Here is a 9,971-nt window from a genome sequence, read left to right as displayed (position 1 = left end):
AGACAGTGGGCAAACAGTACCCTTCACCTCCCAAAATTTATAAAATTAATTTATAATTTAAAAAATATAAATTATTATAAAACCTTAACTTCCTAAAACAATTTTTTGATTTCGCTCCTATCTCACTCATAAGTACAATATGTTATAACTATTATAAGTGACTAAATGACAGTAAACCCACCCAAACCCTATTGAATTAATAATATAAAATCTAAATTATAAATGTCATAAACTTAAAAAAGATCAAATTGAAGAAAGGAACCTGGAGCCAACTGTTATCTCTATTATTATGGATGAGGGAAGACGAAGCAGGACAAAATTTTGTGTGAGCAGATATGAACAAGAGAAAAAACAAGAAAATGCGGCCATGATTAAATGAACATTCAATCTTTTTATAAAAGATTTAATAATATTGGAATTTGGAGCCATTATTGCAGAGACAGAAGTGTGTCGGTCATTTCGATTCACGAAAATATGTTTGTGTAAAACTTGACGACGATATTACGCCTGCAACCACGTGCACTTCCTCTCTGTCACTATTCTCCTCCTACTCCTACCTTCTCATCAGATTTTGGACTTACTTTTTACATTCTAACTATTTTTTTACGTTAAGTTTTGAGTTTAAATGTGTAAATAAAAAGAGTGATTTTTTGAAAATGTCTTTAAACTATATTTTCAAAAGATTATGGGATTAGGTGATTTTTGTAAAAACATTTTTAATTGGAAGTATTGTGAGTTGATTTGTAAAAAATTATTTTCAACTACAAGCGTTTTTTAACATATTTACAAAAAATGTTTCTAATTGAAAACGCTTTCCACCCTCAATATCTTTTCATACCATCTTTTGTGAAAATAAAACTTACTCTTTTTATAAATTTCAAGTTGATATTTTATAAAATCGACTTAGTACCGTAATTTTTAAGTTTATATAAAATTACGGTACTAGGTCGATTTTATAAAAAAAATACCGTAATTTTATTATATAATAATTTTTCATTTACCATTTATCAAGAGATTAAATGATAATTTTTCTATTTGAGGGGAGCCAAAACTCAATTTTAAAAGTCAAAATATAATCTTATTATATTAACTTGCGATTTCTTAAAATTAAAATGATAATATAGAGAAATTTCTATTTTTTTTAAGTCCTTTGGTAATAGCTTTGACTCTCAAAATCAGGAGTAAAAATCTGATTTGTTATTCCCCTATTTAAAAGGATAAGAATGACGTGGAAACACAGTTTCGTACAATCTCTTCTCTAGTTATAGATATAAAACTTTCCTTCGTACAGTTAGTATGAGTTGTAAAATTACAATCAATTAATTTCACTAAAAAACTTTGATTATATTGAAACTCTTCAAATCAATCTTAAACTAATACTTGTTTGACTTGAATACCAAATAATCAATATTACGATAAGTAAATTCGATAAAGAAAAAATATAGCAGCACGATAAATCAAGTTGCAATTGGCACTAACAAAAGATTAATTTTAGACTAATCGTATTTTCTTTGATTCACAACTTTGTTAAAGTTGTTGACGTTATGAGAATCAATCCATTTTACATCAAATCCCCACGATTTATTAGTTACACTATCAAAATCATATCATTTTGATTTTCAATTCAGATTCAACTTTCAAATCCCAAATTCCCATAACAACTTCAAAATCCAAACCATTTTTTGTTTTTGTCAAAATGTACATAATTTTGCGGGGTCAGATCCCACACTTACCCAAATATGTTCATCAGCTAATCATGTTGATTGTTTTTTTTTTTTTAATTTCCATATTCGTTTTCTTCGAAAATCAACAGCTTACAGGGCGGTGGTAAATAACAACAAATAGTTTATAATAATAATCATCATCCTTATGATTCGCTTCTGTGGCCTATAATGTCCTTTCAATGACTCGATTTGTGACTAAAATATTGCTTAATAACCGAATTTCATGGTTAGAACAAAGAACAAAACAAATCATTACAAGACAAAAGTGTGTGTTATTTTTCCATCGGTTACTTCAAACCATTCCATCCAAGCAGCATCTTCTATAGTAATATGAAGAAAATCATGTCTCAATTCAATGGTATCAACCACCAATCACCATCTAATGCTAAAATTCGGGATTGTTTTGGCCCTCTGGATATAAATTTTATGTAAATTTATCAGATACGTATATAGATATGTTCAATTTTTTTGAAACTTTTTCATGCAAATAGGTTTGGTTTACAAGTGTAGAAGCCCAAATTGCCCGGGACCGATTATATCAAAACCCAACCAAACCTTTAAACCCACTAAAACCCTTAACCCATTACCCATTTACATCTACCCAAACCCATTACAAAACCCAAATATTAAACCCAATTCAAAAGCCCATTAAACCCTCCCCAAAAAAACCTAACAAAAAAAAAAGAAAAAACCTAACCCAAAAAAAAGAAAAACCTAACACCCCAAAAAACCAAGAAACCCTAGCCACCTAGCCACTTTCCCACTTGCCCCATTTTTCCTCCCATTTTTGATATCCATTGTCTACCACCACCACCTACAAAATAGAAAAAGAAATAATAGAAAATCATGTAAAAGATGGCTATAAAAAGCCATTCAAAAATCATGTAAAAGGAGGGAATTTTGATCAATACAAAGAATTTATCTTCAAAAAATACCTAAAGGTGATTTTATCTTCTTTATTTTACCCTTTTTTATTTTTATTTTTTATTTTTTTTCCTTTTTTGAATCTATTAATCTATATATATACATCATAATAAAAGATATAATAAAATATATATACAAAACAAATATTAAAAAAAATTACCTTTTCCAGCCACCACGTGCGGTGGCCGGCGCCGGTGACGGACGGCGGCCGACGGTCGGCCGGTGACCGGCCCCTGGCCGGATTTACCTTCCCCCCTCCCTTCTCTCTTCCCTCTCTCTTCTTTTTCATTTATTTTTCGTATTTACCTTGGATTTCATATTATTTTGCTATTTAATTTAGCTTTAAATATTAATCATGTTATATATGTAATATTGTTATCACTATTATTTTTATATATTGTTATTATTATATTATATTTAGCTATATATATATTTTCTTTATGTTCCGTTTCTTACTATTATATGCATATATATCTATTATTATATTTATTATTAATATTGTTAGCACTAGTACTTTTACTTAATGTGTATGTAGATATACATGTACATATTAATAGTTTTTTTATCATATGTATATATTGTATATATTATATTTATATTATATATATTCTTAATGTTATTAGTTGTATACTTCTTGTATATTTCTATGTATATACTTTATATTGTCTCATGTACATACTCCGAAATACTATTATACATATACGTATTTTTAATACCATATTGAGTATATATTATTGTATTTATTTTTATTCCGATTATACTTATTATTAATGTTAGTACATATATTTCACCATAAGTGTATATATACCTTTTTGTGTATATAATATTATTTTCGTATATTTAATTATTATTCTAAAAAAGGGTTATAATATGTACATATTTATGAAGTATTATTAATAGTATTATTTTTAAACATCATTGTTATTTCTAATATATATTATGTACATTTTTTATTTCTATTTTGTTTTTTTATTTGTCAATATTAATTATTATTATTCTAATATTTTGATATTTTAATATTTTATATTATTCACATCACTATTCACATTTTTTACAATAATATTCTTACATTTTTACTATCATTTTAGAAACTTTTTACATTTTAATTTTAAGAATAAGGCAATGTACCGATTTTAACATTAAGTCATCGATTTCATCGCTATGTTGGGTGAAATTCGTCGGCTTGTGTTAAAAAACGGGACACCCTTTCTAAAAAAATCGAAAACTAAAAATTCTCATTTTTCAATCGGATCACGATTAAATATTATATTGAACTCGTATTTTTGAAAATCAAGTCAACACATGTTTATGAGATACCAATTTTGGACGTCGCGAGGGTGCTAATACCTTCCTCGCGCGTAACTGACTCCCGAACCCCAATTTTTCTCTGGACTTTCACGTAGACCTAAATTCGGCCTTCTTTTTGTTTTAAAATAATTTTATTAGGTATCCGATCACACCTATAAAAAAGGATCGGTGGCGACTCCCTTTTTCAAATAAAATCGAGATTCAGTTTTCACATTTTCAATAATTACTTCAACTAGCGCCCGTGCCTAATTTTTAGGTCGCTACAACAAGCTGACAAGGAAAACTAGGAATAAAACTAAGCAATAATAGTCTTTTATTTTGTTATATGCACATGTTATATATTGTAAAGGACAAACTGTCTAGCTTGTTCGTGCACTAAGTTATTGCACCACTTGTTGTTTTGTTTATTGTAATATGGTTAGACAACAAGTTTTGAGGAATAAGTTTGTGGCTTTCACATGTTTGGTATTTTTTTATAAGGTCTTATAATGAAAAAAATGTAAAAATTATATGAAAAGGAAACTAAAAAACAACGAGAGTTTATGACATTGAGAACACTTCTATATGATGGGATGGTCGAAGCTAAAATTAGGGGATAATTTTGGTTAAAGAAAAACTAATAATCGACTAAGTGAAACTACATGCAATAAAAATATCAAGCTTAGTGAGCACATTGTTGTTCAAGTCTAGGACACTTGAATCATTGTAGTTTAAGTGAGTGTAATTGTTTGAGAGTTCACATTATACGATTGCGAGGCTGAGACGCTGAGGAGGTTGGTTGGGTTTATTGTACTAGATTTTAGTTGTAGATTCATCTTTGGACAGGCTTGCAAATGTAGAATTGATACCAAGCTGCATAAACAGTTTTTATTGTTGTTTTTATGTTTATTCTCGTATTTGTATTGTTGTTTTTATGTTTATTCTCATATTTGTTCTCGTAACTTATTTTAAAAGAATATACAATAAATCTATTCATTAAGTTCTTACCAAACACACTTTCACTAACAAAAGGAGAAGTGAACTAAAATTCCAAGTTAGAGAAAGAAGTTTACCTCAAATTGCAATTATGCAAATGACATATTTGGCACTTAGGCAAAGCATTTGAAATTGTCATTAAGGTACTATATATGGCCTTATCTAATTCTAGCTAAGATAGGCAAGATTATTATCCACTTCAAGACTAAGTTTTATGTCCAAATACGTAGCATTAAGTGAGTTATTATTTGATTTTTCTATCCCTTAATTTTCTCATGTTTTAACTATTTGGTTTCAATTTGAATTACTTAAGAGTTTTATCTCATTTGTTAGTAACTTATATATATATATATGGTTTTTACAATCAATAAAGCAATACACTTTTCACCTTTTTCTAAAACCTTATATGGTATCAGAGCTTTCTTCTATAAACAATTAATCATGGCTTAATTGAAATGTCAAATTTCATTTCATTCCTATTGTGCAATGCAAATGTGCAAGCTTAATGCACACTTTAGTATCTGAAATATATCGTTTTTCCCACAAGTTTTTTTGGCCCATTTCAGTCTCTAATATTATCAGGCATTCTCAATTTAGTCCTTAATGTTATCAATTATTTTCAATTCAGTCTTTTGGACTTTAAAAAACTCGGTTGGGATATCTAACCAATCATAAATTTCCACATGTCATATGTTAACGTCACAATGACATCATCATCATCCAAAAAATCATAAAAATCTCTAAAAATTATAAAAAAATTATTAAAAAATACAAAATATTAATAAAATTATAAAAATGATATATTTAAAAAAATAAAAATATGCTAGAATTCTATAAAATAATAAAAAAACTATAAATATTATTAGAAATTGTAAAATAATGTAAAAATATAAATTATTAGAAATTGTAAAAGATTGTAAAAAATTATTAAAACTTTTATAATAGTAAAACTTATTGTATCTTGGAATAAAGTATACATTTGCTAATCACATTTAAAATATTAAAAAATTGATATAATACTTTTATTTAGTTAAAAATATAAAATTAATTTTTATAAACAAATTGACATTCAAATATTTGTGAGCATTTGATTTGTAATTGTGATAAAAAAATATTAAGAAATCCAATATATATATATTCAAATATTTTTAGGCAACAGATGTGTATGTTGGTACTTAGATATCCACTTCATTTTTAAAAATTATTATTTGTGAATTAACATATTGATCTAGAAACACATAATTTGTCTTGAGATAGTAAAAAAAAATTGGAATAAACAAATAATATTATTTAAATTATTATTTTAATTGAAATAACATTACTTTTTATTATTTAAATAATTTTAAAAAAATCCAAATTTATAACCTAAAAAATCTTCCAACTATAAATTTTGATTGATTGAATTATAAAACAATTATCGTAGAAGGTATCATTTCATGAGATAACAATCTCATGTTTAAGCTCTAGTAAATGTGAATTATTATTTTTTTAAAAGTATTAAAAATTTTAATATATTTTTTTAAAAAAGTTTAGTTTTCTTTAATTTTTATAATTTTATAATTTTTCTTATAATTTTAATAATTTTAAAAAATAAGTTTTTAAGTTTTTCAGATGAAATATTGACATCATCATTGTAATAGGCTTAATTTGCCCGGGCCCAAAAGCACAAACAAAAATTACTTATAAAAATCAAATAAATAAATAAATTAAACAAAAGTCCACAGTCCAAATACATGGACCCAACGTGGCCCAAATCATTTTAATCTAAACACTAGCCTAGCTTAAATAGCTAAACCCAAACCCACTAAGACCACTAACCTAACCCTGGCCCAATTAATTTACCCAAACACAAAATACCCAAAAATGAAACCAAACCTACACCCATTACACCGGTCCAAATAACTAAAGCCCAAATTAGCCCAAAGCTAAGAAAACGAGAAACCCTAGGGTTTCTGCAAACTCCAGCCGCCGCAACAGTAGCCTCCAAGCGCTGCGCCGAGCCGTGCCACGTCACCGTACGGCCTCGCACTTGCAACAACCTGCAACAAACGCAACAAACAAATAGAGGCAGACAAAACAACACAAAGAATAGCAAGAAAGGACAGCAAATAATGCGAGATTTTTCTGTAATTTTTCCTTTTATTTTATTCTGTTGTTTTTCGGCCATAAAAAAGCCATTTTTCAGCATTTGTAAGGGTACACACACATATGGAATACAAGAAAAATCAAAATATTGAGAGGAATTGAAACAAAAGAAAAGATTTGAAGGTAGTTCTTCCGATTTCTGTTTTTTTTTCAAGCTTCTTTATTTTTTTTATTATTTTCTTTTTTTTATATACAAAAAAGAAGAGAAAAGGGAGAGATTGAAATACAAAACAAAAAGTTTGAGGTAAATCGGAACGTTCATATTGCTTTTCCATTTTTTTTCATTTTCGATTCGTTTTTTTTTGTATACATACGCGAAGAATAAAAGAAAGAGATGGGGGAGGGAGAGTTACCTTGAGGTCGAATCCCTGTTCTCTCCGTCGCAATCGGAGCATGAGCGAGGGTTCGAAGGCCTTTTCCGATCGGTCATCGGCAGAACGGCGCGGAGAGTGTTTGTTTTTTTTTAAAGTGAAAAAGTTATGTTTATTAAGGCTTCGAAACGGCGTCGCTTGGAGGTTCAGATCCGCGCGGTGACCCGACCCGGGGAGGATCCGCGCATTCTGACTTATTGGTTTATTTGTGCTGAGGGTCCCTTTATGTTTTGCTCAGTTTCAATCGGATTTCTTTCCATTTTTTTTAATTTGTATCGCATATTTAACCTTATTTTCATTTAAATCCATGGTAGAATGGCGCCGTTTCCGTGGACGGGATTTGAGCACACAAATTTGTGCGTTTATTTGTTGTTTTAGTCCCCTAATTTTGAATCGATTGCAATTTTAATCCTTCAAATGTTTTAATTTTGATTTAATCATTTTTTAGTTATCTTTACTATTATTTTTATTGTTCTTTTTAATCTTTTTTTTCTCGTTTTTTTGCTACTATTCTTACATTTTTTATTTGTTTATACCTTTTATTTATTTATTTATTTATTTATTATATTTTATGATTTTAAATCTTTTGTAAATAATGATATTCAATTTCGCTTATGTATTTTTATTTGTGAATTAAATTCATTATTTTAGTATTTTAGATTTATTATCATATATTTGTTTTTAAAAATTTGTCATATATTATTTTTAAAATGTTGTCTTATTACGATACATTAGTATTTTATCATGCATTTTTTATTATTTACTGTTATTTATATAATAATTTATTTTGTATAATCGATCAATGATTTCAAATTATATTCTTTTATACCAATTTCTATATATTTTACTCATGCAAAATATTCCAATGTATATTATTATATATTATTATTTACAATATGCTTATGAAATATTCATTCTAAATCCACGCTTGTATGTCTTTTAATATTCACTTCCAAATTCATTCAAATAAAGTTATTTTATTTAACATCATTCTTAATTTTCTTTTAAATCTACTTCCAAACTCAAATGTATCGTTGCTTTTTTTAAAATCATTGTTGAGATGATATATTCCTCACCTTAATGTGTCATTTGAAATTGATTATTGATTCTTTTAATTTTCAATTGTTAATGTTGGTATTTGCTTAATGTGCTTAAAATTATTATTGTTATTTTTATTTGAATTTACCTATTGCTTGCTTAATGTTTTTGTGTATGATTGGATTGCAAGTTATTCTATTACATTGTACATTTGTGTTCAATTGTCAGCAAATCTCATAAACAAACTACACCATCCAGAATCCTTTCTCGGAGGAAACACCGTCTGAGCTAGAAATGGCAAGACAAGAATTCGAACGAGAAAAGGCCAAGATGTCTCGGGACCTTAGTGCCCTACAAGAAGAAAACTATCAACTGAAGATTGAAGTTCAGGTTGAAAGGTCCAGGACTGAAAAAGTACAAAGAGAAGCCGAGATTGTGAGAAACGACTTAAGGGACCTTCATTTGGAAAACAAGAAATTAAGAAACACTATAAAGAATAGCGGGTTGGGCAAGTCGACAGCAGAATGGAAGGAAGAAATTAGCAATATCAAGGGAGGAATGGAGTTTTGGAAAGGAAAAGCAAAGAAAGAGGAGGAAAAGGCTGCGCGCGCTGTGATAGAGTTAAGAAGGAAGAACGCCAAGTATGAAATAGTGACTGCAAAATTGGCGAATAGTCAGTCTGAACATCAATAATTAAAAAGGAAAACACGAGATCTAGAAAATATGCTGCAATCTCGTCAACAACAATTAGATAACCTCTTGAAGGCTCTAGAAGAAAAGAGTGAGCAGTACGATAGGGACATTCACGCGTATGAAGGAACTCTCAAAGAAAAAGAAATGCAACTTGACTTCTTGATCAATGAAATTCGTAAAGCGGCTATGCAAGTTGTTCAATTATCAGATGAAGCCGAAGTTCTCAGTTGCCAATTCCCTCCGAGCCAAAGATCGAGCATATCAGAGTTTTTAGAGCAAGTGAAGAAACAAGGCAATGTGGCTAGGAAATTTGTGTAACTGTTGGAAAAATGAGAACTTTGTGTAATAGACTATGTTGATAAATGAAATGCCTAAATATGGGGCTATCTTGAAATCAACACCAATTTCTTGCATTTCATTCATAACTTACATTCATTTAACATTTATGCATTCATTCATGCATCAATTCATTCATTGCATATCCCATACTCGTTCGCTGAGATTAAAGCGTACAATTCGCAGTTGCCAGACTTCAAGACTGGAACCACGTCATCCGTATAAAACGCGCCGACAAGCTAGAGTAATGGAGAATGAATTCAATGAGAGAATTGAAAGGATGGAAAGGGCTCAAAAGGAATTACAAGAGCAACTGGCCAAATCGCAACAAGAGACGAGAGACCTAATGGTGAGATCTCGAGAGGAATCGCTCGAGCAAAGAGATCAGATGGCTAAAATGATGGAGATGATGACAATTTTGGTCAAAGGAAAGGGACCCATGCAGAACTCCGATGTT

The sequence above is a fragment of the Gossypium hirsutum genome, chromosome D06 (genome assembly GCF_007990345.1).
Source record: "Gossypium hirsutum isolate 1008001.06 chromosome D06, Gossypium_hirsutum_v2.1, whole genome shotgun sequence".
Lineage (NCBI taxonomy): Eukaryota > Viridiplantae > Streptophyta > Magnoliopsida > Malvales > Malvaceae > Gossypium > Gossypium hirsutum.
This window is presented reverse-complemented; position numbering follows the sequence as displayed.